Source organism: Oncorhynchus keta, chromosome 12, assembly GCF_023373465.1.
Source record: "Oncorhynchus keta strain PuntledgeMale-10-30-2019 chromosome 12, Oket_V2, whole genome shotgun sequence".
In the NCBI taxonomy this organism is placed as follows: domain Eukaryota; kingdom Metazoa; phylum Chordata; class Actinopteri; order Salmoniformes; family Salmonidae; genus Oncorhynchus; species Oncorhynchus keta.
The window spans coordinates 56,674,232-56,693,863 of NC_068432.1; positions in this window are offsets into that span (position 1 = coordinate 56,674,232).

The following is a 19,632-nucleotide window of genomic DNA, read 5'->3' on the forward strand; positions in this document are numbered from 1 at the left end:
CCAATTGGGCAACTACATCGCCTGTGAGATGGGTGCCATTGTCTGTGGAGAGAACTTCCTCTATATCAAATCTAGGAATACTTTATCTTACCAAAACGTTTGCTACTGTTTTAGCATCACAGTCAATAGCTGGAAATGTTTCATTCCACCTGATAAAACGCTAAATTATTACCAGGTAGTATCTCTTTATTTCCTTTCGTTCAGCCATGCCAACACCATAGTACCCTCCAAGCTCGTCATCAAGTTCGAGACCCTGGGTCTCGACCCCGCCCTGTGCAACTGGGTACTGGACTTCCTGACGGGCCGCCCCCAGGTGGTGAGGGTAGGCAACAACATCTCCTCCCCGCTGATCCTCAACACGGGGGCCCCACAAGGGTGCGTTCTGAGCCCTCTCCTGTACTCCCTGTTCACCCACGACTGCGTGGCCATGCACGCCTCCAACTCAATCATCAAGTTTGCGGACGACCCAACAGTGGTAGGCTTGATTACCAACAACGACGAGACGGCCTACAGGGAGGAGGTGAGGGCCCTCGGAGTGTGGTGTCAGGAAAATAACCTCACACTCAACGTCAACAAAACTAAGGAGATGATTGTGGACTTCAGGAAACAGCAGAGGGAACACCCCCCTATCCACATCGATGGAACAGTAGTGGAGAGGGTAGTAAGTTTTAAGTTCCTCGGCGTATACATCACAGACAAACTGAATTGGTCCACTCACACAGACAGCATCGTAAAGAAGGCGCAGCAGTGCCTCTTCAACCTCAGGAGGCTGAGGAAATTCGGCTTGTCACCAAAAGCACTCACACACTTCTACAGATGCACAATCGAGAGCATCCTGGCGGGCTGTATCACCGCCTGGTACGGCAACTGCTCCGCCCACAATCGTAAGGCTCTCCAGAGGGTAGTGAGGTCTGCACAACGCATCACCGGGGGCAAACTACCTGCCCTCCAGGACACCTACACCACCCGATGTCACAGGAAGGCCATAAAGATCATCAAGGACATCAACCACCCGAGCCACTGCCTGTTCACCCCGCTATCATCCAGAAGGCGAGGTCAGTACAGGTGCATCAAAGCTGGGACCGAGAGACTGATAAACAGCTTCTATCTCAAGGCCATCAGACTGTTAAACAGCCACCACTAACATTGAGTGGCTGCTGCCAACACACTGACACTGACTCAACTCCAGCCACTTTAATAATGGGAATTGATGGGAAATTATGTAAAATATATCACTAGCCACAATGCTACCTAATATAATGTTTACATACCCTACATTATTCATCTCATATGCATACGTATATACTGTACTCTATATCATCTACTGCATCCTTATGTAATACATGTATCACTAGCCACTTTGTTTACATACTCATCTCATATGTATATACTGTACTCGATACCATCTACTGTATCTTGCCTATGCTGCTCTGTACCATCAATCATTCATTTATCTTTATGTACATATTCTTTATCCCCTTACACTGTGTATAAGACAGTAGTTTTGGAATTGTTAGTTAGATTACTTGTTGGTTATTACTGCATTGTCGGAACTGGAAGCACAAGCATTTCGCTACACTCGCATTAACATCTGCTAACCATGTGTATGTGACAAATAAAATTTGATTTGATTTGAAATCCAAAGGGTGAACGGGCCGGTAGGCCGTGGAAATTTCCCTGGTTTCAGGCCTTACCAATGTTGTATTGCATGCATGTAGTACATTTATACACGTGTGTTTTGCAAATTTCAAACAGATTTGGACAAAACCAGCTGTCAGATATTGGTCTTACCATCTCCCTCTTTGGTGCGTGGCCTAACCCGTGGGCCAGGCGACACACAGAGGAGACGAGAGGCAGAGGCAGAACTGGTTTGCCAGAGAGTGATTGCCTCCACAGGCCATCAGGTCCTCTGGAGCAGCCTCTCGACTCCCACAAAGGGTGATTAAGTGCATCTGCAGCCTGGTGTTGGGTCCAGATCACTGATTTCAGACGTGCACAGGGAGGCAAGCAGAACATGGGCACGGACCCTAACAAAGGCCAAGGCAGGAAGCGACTTCACACAGGGCTTCTATCTTTAAACAGTGTGTAATAGGGGTACCAGATACGTTAACAAAGTCCCTCCAAACAGGTGATGGCATATGCAGAGTCAGAATAAATGTTATGTTAAATAAACTTGTTATGGCTGCAATCCAACTAACGGGATAAGTGTCTTTCACGGTAGGAGAGGGAAAAGCTATCTACCTATCCGAACTCTGTTGCGCGAGCAAAACTCATGTGACCACTTGCCGCGATGTTATCGTTCTGGCTCATGAGGAGGTGTCAGCTCCAGGCCGAGGTGTTGGCCTGTAGATCCAATGCAGGAGGTGTGAGCCCCAGGCCGAGGTGTTGGCCTGTAGATCCAATGCAGGAAGTGTGAGACCCAGGCCGAGGCGTTGGCCTGTAGATCCAATGCAGGAGGTGTGAGCCCCAGGCCGAGGCGTTGGCCTGTAAATCCAATGCAGGAGGTGTGAGCCCCAGTATCTATTAAAAATGGTACCTCTTGATCGTTGACCTTCAGAGTAATGATTGGTTCTATGGTCTCATCCAGAAATATGTACTGTTGACACTGGAGAAGGGGGTCAGGGCATCCCTATTGTTGATTATTCTGCGGTGGGAAGCACGCCTGGTTTGTCACAGGAGGCTGTTGGGGCCATCCATATTTTTTATCATTCGTTGGTTGAGAAAAGCCAGGTTGATGCTGTCCTGCCTATCTCCCGCCTCGTCCTCCTGGGAAGTTCCCCCTGCCAGCATTCCCTCACAATTTCCCTCTTCCCCTCTGCTGCCAAGGTTGCTACCGTGGTTGTTGTGGGCACATGTTTCTTATATGACCTGCCACACTGCAGTACCAGCACACCAGCGGTTGTCTCAGTGTGGGTAAGTATTGTTGTGGGTTCCCATATGGTTGAGGAGGGAACTGAGTAGCAGGTGCTTGGCTAAACTATGGAGCAGGTGGTGGAGGAGGCTGCTGCTGCAGAGCAGCTGGGGTTACAGCCACCATTAGATTGCTGGTCTTCCCTTTGTCCAGCTGGGCCTTCTTGAGCTGTGTGTCAAGTGATGGGCTTTATCCATTTCCTGACTGACTGTGTGTGTTGGTGGTGTCTCTGGTGGTTTTATCCATTTCCTGACTGACTGCGTGTATTGGTGGTGTCTCTGGTGGTTTTATCCATTTCCTGACTGACTGCGTGTATTGGTGGTGTCTCTGGTGGTTTTATCCATTTCCTGACTGACTGCGTGTATTGGTGGTGTCTCGGGTGGCTTTATCCATTTCCTGACTGACTGCGTGTATTGGTGGTGTCTCTGGTGGTTTTCTCCATTTCCTGACTGACTGTGTGTATTGGTGGTGTCTCTGGTGGTTTTATCCATTTCCCTCAGCATCTTCTTTCCATGAGGTCCTTTGCCGTGAAACCTCTATAGGGTAGAGAGGTGTTGATTGTATCTTGGCTTCATTCCATATTTCTCCAAGTTGTTGATACATTCTCCAAGGTGCTGGTGGTGGAGAAGAATTATAGCCTGGAGCTACTAGTTCGCATGAGAGTAGTGGATCGATTCCTTTAAACCTCCGCAGGAGGAGCATATGGTGGTACGTTGCATTCTAGAACAATCTTCTCTGTCTTGACCGAGACTTTCATCTTTGTCAATTCCTTTTTCAAACAGTATATTTTTGTTGAGTCCAGGGTTTTTCACATCTACAGTCACAGCAAACAGGGTGGATTCTTCTTGTTCTTTTCTCTTTGTCTTATTTTCCTGTCTCTATTTTTCACATGTTGATATTTGGTTTAATTAATTAAACGACCCGTCCGTAGGGACATATTCAGTGGCGTCCTTAGTCCTATCATGCCTTTTCATGAAAACCCAGGTTAAGTCATTTTCCATAGTGGGGTATTTCCCAATTAAAAACCACAGAGGGGTGGCAGGTTTCATTGTGACCTTGTCCCTCAGAACACTCTGAGCTCCCGTTGGCCACGTCTCAATTAAAAAAAAAATGTTTTTTCTTTTCATTAATTAGGCTCTACGTGTAATATGAATACAGATAAATATATGCAAAAAAAAAAAACTATTTGTATAGTCTATACCTTAACTCGCATAAGTTTATTTAAAGCAGGGTGATAAGTAAATGGTAACTAAATACCATGTAATGTAAGGGTGGTGTAAAATAATCGTCCTCTATGGAGCAACCACGAAATAGTGCTTGTATAATATTATATATATATATATATAATTGAATAGGGTTCAAGATGATTTATAACTGGTGTAAACGTTGGTGTAAACGTTGGTGTAAACGTTGGTGTAAACTTTGGTGTAAACGTTGGTGTAAACTTTGGTGTAAACGTTGGCGTAAACGTTGGTGTAAACGTTGGTGAAAACTTTGGTGTAAACGTTGGTGTAAACTCTGGTGTAAACTCTGGTGTAAACGTTGGTGTAAACGTTGGTGTAAACGTTGGTGAAAACGTTGGTGTAAACGTTGGTGTAAAGTTGGTGTAAACGTTGGTGTAAACTCTGGTGTAAACTCTGGTGTAAACGTTGGTGAAAACTTTGGTGTAAACTTTGGTGTAAACTCTGGTGTAAACTCTGGTGTAAACGTTGGTGTAAACGTTGGTGAAAACGTTGGTGTAAACTCTGGTGTAAACTCTGGTGTAAACTTTGGTGTAAACTCTGGTGTAAACTCTGGTGTAAACGTTGGTGAAAACTTTGGTGTAAACTTTGGTGTAAACTCTGGTGTAAACTCTGGTGTAAACGTTGGTGAAAACGTTGGTGTAAACGTTGGTGAAAACTTTGGTGTAAACTTTGGTGTAAACTCTGGTGTAAACTCTGGTGTAAACGTTGGTGAAAACTTTGGTGTAAACTTTGGTGTAAACTCTGGTGTAAACGTTGGTGTAAACGTTGGTGAAAACGTTGGTGTAAACGTTGGTGAAAACTTTGGTGTAAACTCTGGTGTAAACTCTGGTGTAAACTCTGTGTAAACGTTGGTGTAAACGTTGGTGTAAACGTTGGTGAAAACTCTGGTGAAAACTCTGGTGTAAACGTTGGTGAAAACGTTGGTGAAAACGTTGGTGTAAACGTTGGTGTAAACTTTGGTGTAAACGTTGGTGTAAACGTTGGTGTAAACTTTGGTGTAAACGTTGGTGTAAACTTTGGTGTAAACGTTGGTGTAAACTTTGGTGTAAACGTTGGTGTAAACGTTGGTGTAAACGTTGGTGTAAACGTTGGTGTAAACGTTGGTGTAAACGTTGGTGTAAACGTTGGTGTAAACGTTGGTGTAAACGTTGGTGTAAACGTTGGTGAAAACTTTGGTGTAAACTTTGGTGTAAACTTTGGTGTAAACGTTGGTGTAAACGTTGGTGTAAACGTTGGTGTAAACGTTGGTGTAAACTTTGGTGTAAACGTTGGTGTAAACGTTGGTGAAAACTTTGGTGTAAACGTTGGTGTAAACTTTGGTGTAAACGTTGGTGTAAACTCTGGTGTAAACGTTGGTGTAAACGTTGGTGTAAACTTTGGTGTAAACTCTGGTGTAAACTCTGGTGTAAACTCTGGTGTAAACGTTGGTGTAAACGTTGGTGTAAACGTTGGTGTAAACTTTGGTGTAAACTCTGGTGTAAACGTTGGTGTAAACGTTGGTGTAAACGTTGGTGTAAACGTTGGTGTAAACTCTGGTGTAAACTCTGGTGTAAACGTTGGTGAAAACTTTGGTGTAAACTTTGGTGTAAACTCTGGTGTAAACTCTGGTGTAAACTCTGGTGTAAACGTTGGTGTAAACGTTGGTGTAAACTTTGGTGTAAACTCTGGTGTAAACTCTGGTGTAAACTCTGGTGTAAACGTTGGTGTAAACGTTGGTGTAAACTTTGGTGAAAACTTTGGTGTAAACGTTGGTGTAAACTTTGGTGTAAACGTTGGTGTAAACGTTGGTGTAAACGTTGGCGTAAACGTTGGCGTAAACGTTGGCGTAAACGTTGGTGTAAACGTTGGTGTAAACGTTGGTGTAAACGTTGGCGTAAACGTTGGTGAAAACTTTGGTGTAAACTTTGGTGTAAACTTTGGTGTAAACTCTGGTGTAAACGTTGGTGTAAAGGTTGGTGTCACCTCCACAACAATCCTGGTATCTCTGTGATAATCTTCTCCTTCCAAGGGAGAAACTATTTCAAAAAGCGATTTCTTTTAAAAATAACATGGGTCAGTAACACTGTTAGGTGGGAGGTCTATTTCCTAATACAGGAAGAGTGTATGCATTAAGGTTTTTACCCCAAACAGGCAACTCTTAGAGCATCTGATCCGAATGTCAACTCAATAAATTCTAATACACATTATATTGTTTATAACTAACTCCTGATTTTAACGTCCCACCATCCAGTCATACCACACAGAAGACATGATACATTTACAAAATAAATAATCAGAAACATATATCAGAAACATTTTCAAACCCTTTATCACAACAATTAGCGTTTATACTTGGAAATTCGCCCTAAACGCATCTCCAAAACTCACAACAATAATAATAATAATAATAATAATCAGTGTTTTATTTTTGTAATTTCGCCCTAAACCTATCACCAAGTCTCACAATATTATATTAAAGCCAACACTTTCCTTTGGCCACCTTTCCTTCCAGTTCTCTGCTGCCAATGACTGGAACGAATTGCAAAAATCACTGAAGCTGGAGTCTTAAATCTCCCTCACTAACTTTAAGCACCAGCTGCCAGAGCAGCTTACAGATCACTGCACCTGTAAATAGCCCATCTGTAAATATCCCACCCAACTACCTCATCCCCATATTGTTATTTTTCTGTGCTCTTTTGCACCCCAGTATCTCTACTTGCATCATCTGCACATCTATCACTCCAGTGTTAATGTTAGATGGTAATTATTTCATCATCTTCTACACATCTATCACTCCAGTGTTAATGCTAGATGGTAATTATTTCATCATCTTCTACACATCTATCACTCCAGTGTTAATGTTAGATGGTAATTATTTCATCATCTTCTACACATCTATCACTCCAGTGTTAATGCTAGATGGTAATTATTTCATCATCTTCTACACATCTATCACTCCAGTGTTAATGTTAGATGGTAATTATTTCCCACTATGGCCTATTCATTGCCTTACCTCCCTACTCTTCTACATTTGCAACCTTCCGGTTACTAGCCCAATGCTCTAACCAATAGGCTACCCTGTTACTGTGTCTCTAACCACTAGGCTACCCTGTTACTGTGTCTCTAACCACTAGGCTACCCTGTTACTGTGTCTCTAACCACTAGGCTACCCTGTTACTGTGTCTCTAACCACTAGGCTACCCTGTTACTGTGTCTCTAACCACTAGGCTACCCTGTTACTGTGTCTCTAACCACTAGGCTACCCTGTTACTGTGTCTCTAACCACTAGGCTACCCTGTTACTGAGTCTCTAACCACTAGGCTACCCTGTTACTGTGTCTCTAACCACTAGGCTACCCTGTTACTGAGTCTAACCACTAGGCTACCCTGTTACTGTGTCTCTAACCACTAGGCTACCCTGTTACTGTGTCTCTAACCACTAGGCTACCCTGTTACTGTGTCTCTAACCACTAGGCTACCCTGTTACTGTGTCTCTAACCACTAGGCTACCCTGTTACTGTGTCTCTAACCACTAGGCTACCCTGTTACTGTGTCTCTAACCACTAGGCTACCCTGTTACTGTGTCTCTAACCACTAGGCTGTGTTACTGTGTCTCTAACCACTAGGCTACCTTGTTACTGTGTCTCTAACCACTAGGCTACCCTGTTACTGTGTCTAACCACTAGGCTACCCTGTTACTGTGTCTCTAACCACTAGGCTACCCTGTTAGTGTGTCTCTAACCACTAGGCTACCCTGTTACTGTGTCTCTAACCACTAGGCTACCTTGTTACTGTGTCTCTAACCACTAGGCTACCCTGTTACTGTGTCTAACCACTAGGCTACCCTGTTACTGTGTCTCTAACCACTAGGCTACCCTGTTACTGTGTCTCTAACCACTAGGCTACCCTGTTACTGTGTCTCTAACCACTAGGCTACCCTGTTACTGTGTCTCTAACCATTAGGCTACCCTGTTACTGTGTCTCTAACCATTAGGCTACCCTGTTACTGTGTCTCTAACCACTAGGCTACCCTGTTAGTGTGTCTCTAACCACTAGGCTACCCTGCTACTGTGTCTCTAACCACTAGGCTACCCTGTTACTGTGTCTCTAACCACTAGGCTACCCTGTTAGTGTGTCTCTAACCACTAGGCTACCCTGTTACTGTGTCTCTAACCACTAGGCTACCCTGTTACTGTGTCTCTAACCATTAGGCTACCCTGTTACTGTGTCTCTAACCACTAAGCTACCCTGTTACTGTGTCTCTAACCACTAGGCTACCCTGTTACTGTGTCTCTAACCACTAAGCTACCCTGTTACTGTGTCTCTAACCACTAGGCTACCCTGCTACTGTGTCTCTAACCACTAGGCTACCCTGTTACTGTGTCTCTAACCACTAGGCTACCCTGTTACTGTGTCTCTAACCACTAGGCTACCCTGTTACTGTGTCTCTAACCACTAGGTTACTGTGTCTCTAACCACTAGGCTACCCTGTTACTGTGTCTCTAACCACTAGGCTACCCTGTTACTGTGTCTCTAACCACTAGGCTACCCTGTTACTGTGTCTCTAACCACTAGGCTACCCTGTTACTGTGTCTCTAACCACTAGGCTACCCTGTTACTGTGTCTCTAACCACTAGGCTACCCTGCTACTGTGTCTCTAACCACTAGGCTACCCTGTTACTGTGTCTCTAACCACTAGGCTACCCTGTTACTGTGTCTCTAACCACTAGGCTACCCTGTTACTGTGTCTCTAACCACTAGGCTACCCTGTTACTGTGTCTCTAACCACTAGGCTACCCTGTTACTGTGTCTCTAACCACTAGGCTACCCTGTTACTGTGTCTCTAACCACTAGGCTACCCTGTTACTGTGTCTCTAACCACTAGGCTACCCTGTTACTGTGTCTCTAACCACTAGGCTACCCTGTTACTGTGTCTCTAACCACTAGGCTACCCTATTACTGTGTCTCTAACCACTAGGCTACCCTGCCACCCCTGCCGTATAACAGTATATGATAGTCCTCCCCAAGTTCTGCAAAATGTCTAAGATATCCTGTAACTCATGTAGGCTCTCCCGGTCCTCCTTGCGTGAGTTCCCCTGGCAACAACATTTAAATAAATCTAACTTGTCAGCAAGTAAAAACTCAGAAGTGGGTTTGACCAAAACTTGACCTTTCATCACAAGTATAGAGTCATAACAAGGTGACCGAGTTGTAAGCATCTTCTGACAGGTGGCTGAACTTGACCTTTCATCACAAGTATAGAGTCATAACAAGGTGACCGAGTTGTAAGCATCTTCTGACAGGTGGCTGAACTTGTTTGAACCTTTCTAGGGTAGGTGTTCCACTAGCGGAACCCCTCGACAACATTCCTCTGAAAAGGCAGTGCGCAAAATTCCAAAATATTTTGTTGAAATATGTCACTTTCACACATTAACAAGTCCAATACAGCAAATGAAAGATAGACTTCTTGGTAATCTACGCATCGTGTCCGATTTCAAAAAAGCTTTACAGCGAAAGCAAAACATATGATTACGTTAGATCACCGCCAATTAAAAAAAAACACACAGCCATTTTTCCAGCCAAAGATAGGAGTCACAAAAAGCATAAATATAGATAAATTAATCACTATCCTTTGATCTTCAACAGATGACACTCATAGGACATCATGTTCCACAATACATGTATGTTTTGTTCGATAATGTGCATATTTATATAACGTTACGTGCAGTAATGTTTTGATTCCAAAACATCCGGTGATTTTGCAGAAATACTCATAATAAACATTGATAAATGACACAAGTGTTATTCACAGAATGAAATATAGACTTCTCCTTAATGCAACCGATGTGTCACAAAAAAAAATTATGGAAAAAGCATAATCTGAGAAAGGCGCTCAGAGCCCAATCCAGCCAGAGGAATGTACGCCATTTTGGAGTCAACAGAAGTTAGAAATAACACCATAAAATATTCACTTACCTTTGATGATCTTCATCATAAGGTACTCCCAGGAATCCCATTTCGACAATAAATGACTGATTTGTTCCATAAAGTTCCGTAAAGACCATCATTTATGTCCAAATAGCCACTTGTTGTTAGCGTGTTCAGCCCAGTAATCCATGTAGGTAGAGTTATTAAAGTTACTATGCATATATAATAACAGAGAGTATCAGCAGCGTAAAAGAGTGGGGGTGGCTGGGTAGCCATTTGATTCGATATTCAGGAGTCTTATGGATTGGGGGTAGAAGCTTTTTAGAAACCTCTTAGATGCTCCGGTATCACCCGCTGTGCAGTAGCAGAGAGAATAGTCTATGATTAGAGTGGCTGGAGTCCTTGACAATTTTTAGGGCCTTCGTATGATACCACCTGTGTAGAGGTGGCAGGAAGTTTGGCCCCAGTGATGTACTGGGCCGTATGCACTACCCTAAAAATGCCAAGCAACCCGATGGTGCAGCTGTAAAACCTTTTGAGGATCTAAGGAACCATGCCAAATCTTTTCAGTCTCCTGAGGGGGAATAGGTTTTGTCGTGCCCTCTTCACGACTGTCTTGGTGTGTTTGGACCATGTTACTTTGTTGGTGATGTGGACACCAAGGAACTTGAAGCTCTCATTCTGCTCCACTACAGCCCCGTCGATGAGAATGGGGGAATACACAGTCCTCCTTTTCCTGTAGTCCACAATCACACGAACAATCACACAGGCAAAGCGTCAATACAGGACTAATATCGAATCGTACTATACCGGAATCGTACTATGCTCATCGGATGTGGCAGGGCCTGCAAACTATTACAGACGACAAAGGAAAGCACAGCCGAGAGCTGCCCAGTGACACGAGCCTACCAGACAAGCTAAATTACTTCTATGCTCGATTTGAGGCAAGTAAACACAGAAACATGCATGAGAGCATCAGCTGCTGTACGACTGTGTGATCACGCTCTCCATAGCCGATGTATTTAAGATCTTTAAACAAGGCCACAGGACTAGACGGATTACCAGGACGTATACTCCGAGCATGCGCTGACCAACCTGCAAATGTCTTCACTGACATGTTCAACCTCTCACTATCTGAGACTGTAATACCAACATGTTTCAAGCAGACCACCATAGTCCCTGTGCCCCAGCACACTAAGGTAACCTGCCTAAAGGACTACCGACCCATAGCACTCACGTCTGTAGCCATGAAGTGCTTTGAAAGGCTGGTCATTGCTCACATCATCCCAGAAGCCCACTCTAATTTGCATACCGCCCCAACAGATCCACAGATGATGCAACCTCTATTGCGCTCCACACTGCCCTTTCACACCTGGACAAAATAAACACCTATGTGAGAATGCTATTCATTGACTACAGCTCAGTGTTCAACACTATAGTGCCCTCAAAGCTCATCACTACGATAAGGACCCTGGGACTACACACCTCCCCCTGCAACTGGATCCTGGACACAGGGGCCCCTCGGGGGTGCATGCTCAGTCCCCTCCTGTACTCCCTGTTCTCTCATGACTGCATGGCCAGGCACAACTCCAACACCATCATTAAGTTTGCGCTGACACAACAGTGGTAGGCCTGATCACCGACAACGACGAGACAGCCTATAGGGAGGAGGTCAGAGACCTGACAGTGTGGTGCAAGGACAACAACCTCTCCCTCAAAGTGATCAAAGGTCCATTTATAATCAGTCTTTACCGCTTACAGTACCAGTGTCCATGGAGAACCAGTCTTTACCCCTTACAGTACCAGTGTCCATGGAGAACCAGTCTTTACCCATTACAGTACCAGTGTCCAGGGAGAACCAGTCTTTACCCATTACAGTACCAGTGTCCATGGAGAACCAGTCTTTACCCATTACAGTACCAGTGTCCATGGAGAACCAGACTTTACCCATTACAGTACCAGTGTCCATGGAGAACCAGTCTTTACCCCTTACAGTACCAGTGTCCATGGAGAACCAGTCTTTACCCCTTACAGTACCAGTGTCCATGGAGAACCAGTCTTTACCCCTTACAGTACCAGTGTCCAGGGAGAACCAGTCTTTACCCCTTACAGTACCAGTGTCCATGGAGAACCAGTCTTTACCCCTTACAGTACCAGTGTCCAGGAGAACCAGTCTTTACCCCTTACAGTACCAGTGTCCATGGAGAACCAGTCTTTACCCCTTACAGTACCAGTGTCCAGGGAGAACCAGTCTTTACCCATTACAGTACCAGTGTCCATGGAGAACCAGTCTTTACCCCTTACAGTACCAGTGTCCATGGAGAACCAGTCTTTACCCCTTACAGTACCAGTGTCCATGGAGAACCAGTCTTTACCCCTTACAGTACCAGTGTCCATGGAGAACCAGTCTTTACCCCTTACAGTACCAGTGTCCATGGAGAACCAGTCTTTACCCCTTACAGTACCAGTGTCCATGGAGAACCAGTCTTTACCCATTACAGTACCAGTGTCCAGGAGAACCAGTCTTTACCCCTTACAGTACCAGTGTCCATGGAGAACCAGTCTTTACCCATTACAGTACCAGTGTCCAGGGAGAACCAGTCTTTACCCCTTACAGTACCAGTGTCCAGGGAGAACCAGTCTTTACCCCTTACAGTACCAGTGTCCTGATAATCTCTTGTCAACATGTCTCCATTTATTTTCACAGTGTAATATCACTGAAAGAGAGTCAGAGATAATGAATGTGGTGATATCTTCCCTACATTTCATTCACACCCACAGGTGATGTCGGTAGTCAGAGATAATGAATGTGGTGATATCTTCCCTACATTTCATTCACACCCACAGGTGATGTCGGTAGTCAGAGATAATGAATGTGGTGATATCTTCCCTACATTTCATTCACACCCACAGGTGATGACGGTAGTCAGAGAAAATTAATGCACTGCTTTCCTTTCTACATATTCATCTTAATCATATTTCATGTTAGAAGTCAGGCATAGAGGAAAAGGAATGTGTTTTAAAGTTTCCAGATTCCCAGCCTGGCATATTTAAAATGTTACCGGCCAGTTAAACTAATGTAGAGTGATCAGTGTCAGGGATCTTTTGCCTCTTTGTTAGCCAAACATGTTGCAGTAGAGGAGTCATTGTCGTGTTATTGATGAATTCCTGGGGAAAAACACAGTTACTGTGTCCCAAAATGGAACCCTATTCCCTACACAGTGCACTACTTTAGACCAGTTCCTTATGGGCCTATATTCTCTATAGGGTGCTTTTCGGGACACAGGCAGTGTTTTAGAGGCGTTTCAGCTGACGACAGTTCTATTATAATGCTGAGGGAAGCATATATTTCTTTCTGTCTGTCTGTCTCTCTCTCTCTCTGTCTCTTCTCTTCTCTTCTCTCTCTCTCTCTCTCTCTCTCTCTCTCTCTCTCTCTCTCTCTCTCTCTCTCTCTCTCTCTCGCTCTCTGTCTCTGTCTCTGTCTCTCTCTCTCTCTCTCTCTCTCTCTCTCTGTCTCTCTGTCTCTCTCTCTGTCTCTCTGTCTCTCTGTCTCTCTGTCTCTCTCTCTCTGTCTCTCTCTCTCTCTCTCTCTCTCTCTCTCTCTCTCTCTCTCTGTCTCTCTGTCTCTCTCTCTCTGTCTCTCTCTCTCTCTCTCTCTCTCTCTCTCTCTCTCTCTCTCTGTCTCTCTCTCGCTCTCTGTCTCTGTCTCTGTCTCTCTCTCGCTCTCTGTCTCTGTCTCTGTCTCTGTCTCTGTCTCTGTCTCTGTCTCTGTCTCTGTCTCTATCTCTCTATCTCTCTATCTCTCTATCTCTCTGTCTCTCTGTCTCTCTGTCTCTCTGTCTCTCTGTCTCTCTGTCTCTCTCGCTCTCTCTCTCTCTCTCTCTCTCTCTCTCTCTCTCTCTCTCTCTCTCTCTCTGTCTCTCTCTCTCTCTGTCTCTCTCTCTCTCTGTCTCTCTGTCTCTCTGTCTCTCTGTGTCTCTCTGTGTCTGTCTCTCTGTGTCTGTCTCTCTTTGTCTGTCTCTCTGTGTCTGTCTCTCTGTGTCTCTCTGTGTCTCTCTCTCTGTCTCTCTCTGTCTCTCTCTGTCTCTCTCTGTCTCCCCGGTTCCACTGGGGGAATTATAATGAGGGACCAACAGCAGACATCAACCATCGTCATCACCGCCTGCTGAATTGATCTCATTTAATTAAGTCATCTCTACTCTAAGTCACACACACCGCACATACAAACCCACAGACAAACATACAAGAACACACACACACACACACACACAGATGTATGGAGGAACGGTATGTTGGGTAAGTAACATGAACCATAATGCTAATTTGTGTTTCATTATGTAAAGCAATTTTAGGAGTGGATCTGTCCCCCAAAATCCTCTTCTCTGCTGTGTTTTAGAGACTAGGAGGAGGAGGGTCTCTACTATATGGTAGAAAAGGAGGTTACTATGGGACATGTAGGAGAGGAGGCTTTATATTGTATTGACGGCAGTGTAGGAGAAATCTAGGTCATTTGCAGGCGAGAAGAGGAAAGGAGAGGAGGAGGAGGAGGAGATGAGGAAAGGAGAGGAGACGTTCTATGGTATGAAGTGTGATGTCATACTTACAGGAGGAGCGGAGGAGAGGAAAGGAGGAGAAGGAGGCAGAGTGGAGACCGTAGTTTGAAATGTTATGTCATATTTAGAGAAGGAGGAGGCTCTGCAGTATGGAGATTGTGCAGCATAGAGAAAGAAGATAAAGCTCTCCCAGCCTCCGGTTCTCTGTGAGGCTGCAGACACAGGAGGAGAACATTAGAGAAATGGAAGCTCTCCCAGCCTCTGTTTCTCTGTGAGGCTGCAGATACAAGAGATAAATGGAAGCTCTCCCAGCCTCTGTTTCTCTGTGAGGCTGCAGACACAGGAGGAGAACATTAGAGAAATGGAAGCTTTCCCAGCCTCTGTTTCTCTGTGAGGCTGCAGATACAGGAGATAAATGGAAGCTCTCCCAGCCTCTGTTTCTCTGTGAGGCTGCAGATACAGGAGATAAATGGAAGCTCTCCCAGCCTCTGTTTCTCTGTGAGGCTGCAGACACAGGAGGAGAACAGGAGATAAATGGAAGCTCTCCCAGCCTCTGGTTCTCTGTGAGGCTGCAGACACAGGAGGAGAACAGGAGATAAATGGAAGCTCTCCCAGCCTCTGGTTCTCTGTGAGGCTGCAGACACAGGAGGAGAACATTGTAGATAGATAGAAGTCTGCAGCCAGCTACACTGAGCTGCAGCCAGCTACAATGAGATGCAGCCAGCTACACTGAGATGCAGCCAGCTATAATGAGATACAGCCAGCTACACTGAGATACAGCCAGCTACACTGAGATACAGCCAGCTACACTGAGATACAGCCAGCTACACTGAGATACAGCCAGCTACACTGAGATGCAGCCAGCTACACTGAGATGCAGCCAGCTACACTGAGATGCAGCCAGCTGAGATGCAGCCAGCTGAGATGCAGCCAGCTACACTGAGATGCAGCCAGCTACACTGAGATGCAGCCAGCCACACTGAGATGCAGCCAGCCACGCTGAGATGCAGCCAGCCACGCTGAGATGCAGCCAGCCACGCTGAGATGCAGCCAGCTACGCTGAGATACATTATCCTTCACTTGTGCATGTCCTCTGAGCATGTGCGTGTGAGTGCATGTCCTCTGTGTGTGTCTTCTCTGTGTGTGTCTTCTGTGTGTGTGTGTGTGCTTGTACACAGTGCCCTTCACACTCCCTCCCCTCTCCCTGTCCTCTCAGGTAGAAGGGTCTTCATCAGGATCTCCATTAGGTTATTTTGATGTTTTTATCTTTTTGTGATTGGAGCTCGTCCTCCACAGCCCAAACAGTCAGGCTTCTGGAGGCCTTGAGTGAATTTCTCGCTGTCCTCAGAGGAGCTGGGCTTCAATAAAACATTAGGCCAGGGCAGCATCAGCCAGCCCAGCCCAGCCTCCGAGCTGCGGTGTTCAGAACAGCTCAAGCGACGACTCATGCCTCTCCCTGTAAGTTTACACTCGTGTGAACATCAGCTGTGCTGGAACTCTAAGTGAAGGTTTGCACGCAAACATGGCCACTACTAGAGTCACCTCGGGTTAACGTGCTGCCGTCATCAACTAAATTAAATGATGAGCTGCGTCCCTGGTGAAGATCAGTGACTCTGATTAGACTGTGCTGCATGGTAATTTGATGAGGTATCTGTCCTGTTATACCCTAGCTGCTCTGGGGGCTCTGGGGCTCTGATGGTTCTGAGGGCTCTGATGGCTCTGATGGCTCTGAGGGCTCTGAGGGCTCTGAGGGCTCTGAGGGCTCTGAGGGCTATTAGGGCTCTGAGGGCTCTGAGGGCTCTGAGGGCTCTGAGGGCTCTGAGGGCTCTGAGGGCTCTGAGGGCTATTAGGGTTCTTAGGGCTCTGAGGGTTATTAGGGCTCTGAGGGCTCTGAGGGATATTAGGGCCATTAGGGCTCTGAGGGATATTAGGGCCATTAGGGCTCTGAGGGCTCTGAGGGATATTAGGGTTCTTAGGGCTCTGAGCGTTATTAGGGCTCTGAGGCGAATGATGACTTGTTGGCACAACACCAGACAGTTTGTTGAGGGGGCAGAGAGGGGAGAGGGGATGACTGTTTATATAACACCAGACAGTTTGTTGAGGGGGCAGAGAGGGAAGAGGGGATGACAGTTGGTATAACACCAGACAGTTTGTTGAGAGGGAAGAGGGGATGACGTGTTGGTATAACACCAGACAGTTTGTTGAGGGGGCAGAGAGGGGAGAGGGGATGACTGTTGGTATAACACCAGACAGTTTGTTGAGGGGAAGGGAAGGGAGATGACTGTTGGTATAACACCAGACAGTTTGTTGAGGGGGCAGAGAGGGGAGAGGGGATGACTGTTGGTATAACACCAGACAGTTTGTTGAGAGGGCAGAGAGGGAAGAGGAGATGACTGTTGGTATAACACCAGACAGTTTGTTGAGGGGGCAGAGAGGGAAGAGGAGATGACTGTTGGTATAACACCAGACAGTTTGTTGAGGGGGCAGAGAGGGGAGAGGGGATGACTGTTGGTACAACACCAGACAGTTTGTTGAGGGGGCAGAGAGGGAAGAGGAGATGACTGTTGGTATAACACCAGACAGTTTGTTGAGGGGGCAGAGAGGGGAGAGGGGATGACTGTTGGTACAACACCAGACAGTTTGTTGAGGGGGCAGAGAGGGAAGAGGAGATGACTGTTGGTATAACACCAGACAGTTTGTTGAGGGGGCAGAGAGGGGAGAGGGGATGACTGTTGGCACAACACCAGACAGTTTGTTGAGGGGGCAGAGAGGAAGAGCCATGACTCTGGTATAACACCAGACAGCCATCCTCTGTATCGGCAGGACAGCAGAGGGGATGAGCCATCCTCTGACAGTCTGCAGGACAGAGCAGAGAGCCATCCTCTGTATCGGCAGGACAGCACAGAGAGCCATCCTCTGTATCGGCAGGACAGAACAGCAGCTTCTGGTAAAATCAGTGGGGGTGGTCTGTGTGTCTTTAGCGATCACCAATACTGTATTAAGGAAGTCTCTAGGTTTTTCTCACCCGAGGTAGAGTAGCTCATGATAAGCTGTAGACCACATTATTTACCAAGAGAGTTTTCATTTATATTCTTCCTATCTGTCTGTTTACCACCATAAACCGATACTGGCACTAAGACAGCACTCAACAAGCAGTATAAGGCCATAAGCAAACAAGAGAATGCTCATCCAGAAGAGGCGGTAGTCATTTAGTCAGGTTTGTGTTCATGGCCACAAGGACTATGGTGGTCTGGTTGAAACATTGTTGGTATTACAGACTAGGTCAGGGAGAGGTTGAAAATGTCAGTGAAGACACTTGCCAGTGGGTCAACGCATGCTTGGCGTAGACATCCAGACCCAGCCTCCCATCCCCAGCCTCCATACCCAGCCTCCCATCCCCAGCCTCCCATCCCCAGCCTCCCATCCCCAGCCTCCCATCCCCAGCCTCCCATCCCCAGCCTCCCATCCCCAGCCTCCATCCCCAGCCTCCCCCCATCCCCCCAGCCTCCCATCCCCAGCCTCCCATCCCCAGCCTCCCATCCCCAGCCTCCCATCCCCAGCCTCCATCCCCAGCCTCCCATCCCCAGCCTCCATCCCCAGCCTCCCATCCCCAGCCTCCCATCCCCAGCCTCCCATCCCCAGCCTCCCATCCCCAGCCTCCCATCCCCAGCCTCCATACCCATCCTAGTAACCCGTCTGGCCCCGCGGCCTTGAGAATGTTGACCTGTTTACAGGTCTTACTCACATCGGCTGTGGAGAGCGTGATCACACAGTTATCCGGAACAGCTGATGCTCTCATGCATGCTTCAGTGTTGCTTGCCTCGAAGCGAGCATAGAAGTAATTTAGCTCCTCTGGTTGGTTCGTGTCACTGGGCAACTTGGAGCTGTGCTTCCCTTTGCAGTCTGTAATAGTTTGCCCTGCAACATCCCTTATTTCTCTGACTAGTTATGTGGCACACTGATTGTACATTAACGTTTTCATTAAGAACTAAAGACTTTATTAAGGCCAGCCTTTATCATTTAATTGAGCTGTTGGATTAAAGGTGGTGTCCAAAAGACACACAGGTTCAGAGAAGTGGAGGAATTCACTCTGAATAACTGAAGTTTACAATTGAATCCACTTCCTGTTGAGCAGTTGTATAATGTGGGACAGTTTCTCAGACACAGATGAAGCCTAGTGCTGGACTAAAAATGTATATCTTTATTCATATACTATATGTACAAAAGCATGTGGACACCCCTTCAAAATTAGTAGATTCGGCTATTTCAGCCACACTCATTGCTGACAGGTGTTTTTTCAATTGAGCTCTCAGCCATGACAAACACTGGCAATAGATTTGCCTTACGGACTTTCAACGTGGCACTGTCGTAGGATGCCACCTTTTCAAAAAGTCAGTTCATCAAATTTCTGCCCTGGTAGAGCTGCCACGGTCATCTGTATGTGCTGTTATTGTGCAGTGGAAACGTCTAGGAGCAACAACGGCTCAGCTACAAAGTGGTAGGCCACACAAGCTCACAGAACGGGACTGCAGAGTGTTGAAGCGTATAGTGTGTAAAAATCGTATGTCCTCGGTTGCAGCACACACAACCAAGTTCCAAATTGCTTCTGGAAGCAAAGTCAGCACAAGAACTGTTCGTCATGAGCTTCATGAAATGGGTTTCTATGGCCGAGCAGCCGCACACAAGCCTAAGATCACCATGAGTCCTGTTGGTTTCTGGAGCAGTGGAAATGCGTTCTCTGGAGTGAAGCTTCACCATCTGGTAGTCCGACAGATGAATCTGGGCTTGACGTTGTAATTTTACCGATATCCAATTGGTAGGCGGCAGGGTAGCCGGAAGGTTGCGAGTTCAAACCCCCGAGCTGACAAGGTACAAATCTGTCGTTCTGCCCCTGAACAGGCAGTTTAACCCACTGTTCCCAGGCCGTCATTGAAAATAAGAATGTGTTCTTAACTGACTTGCCTGGTTAAATAAAGGTCAAATAAAAAATAAAAGTTATGTTGTGTTGTCTCATTGCT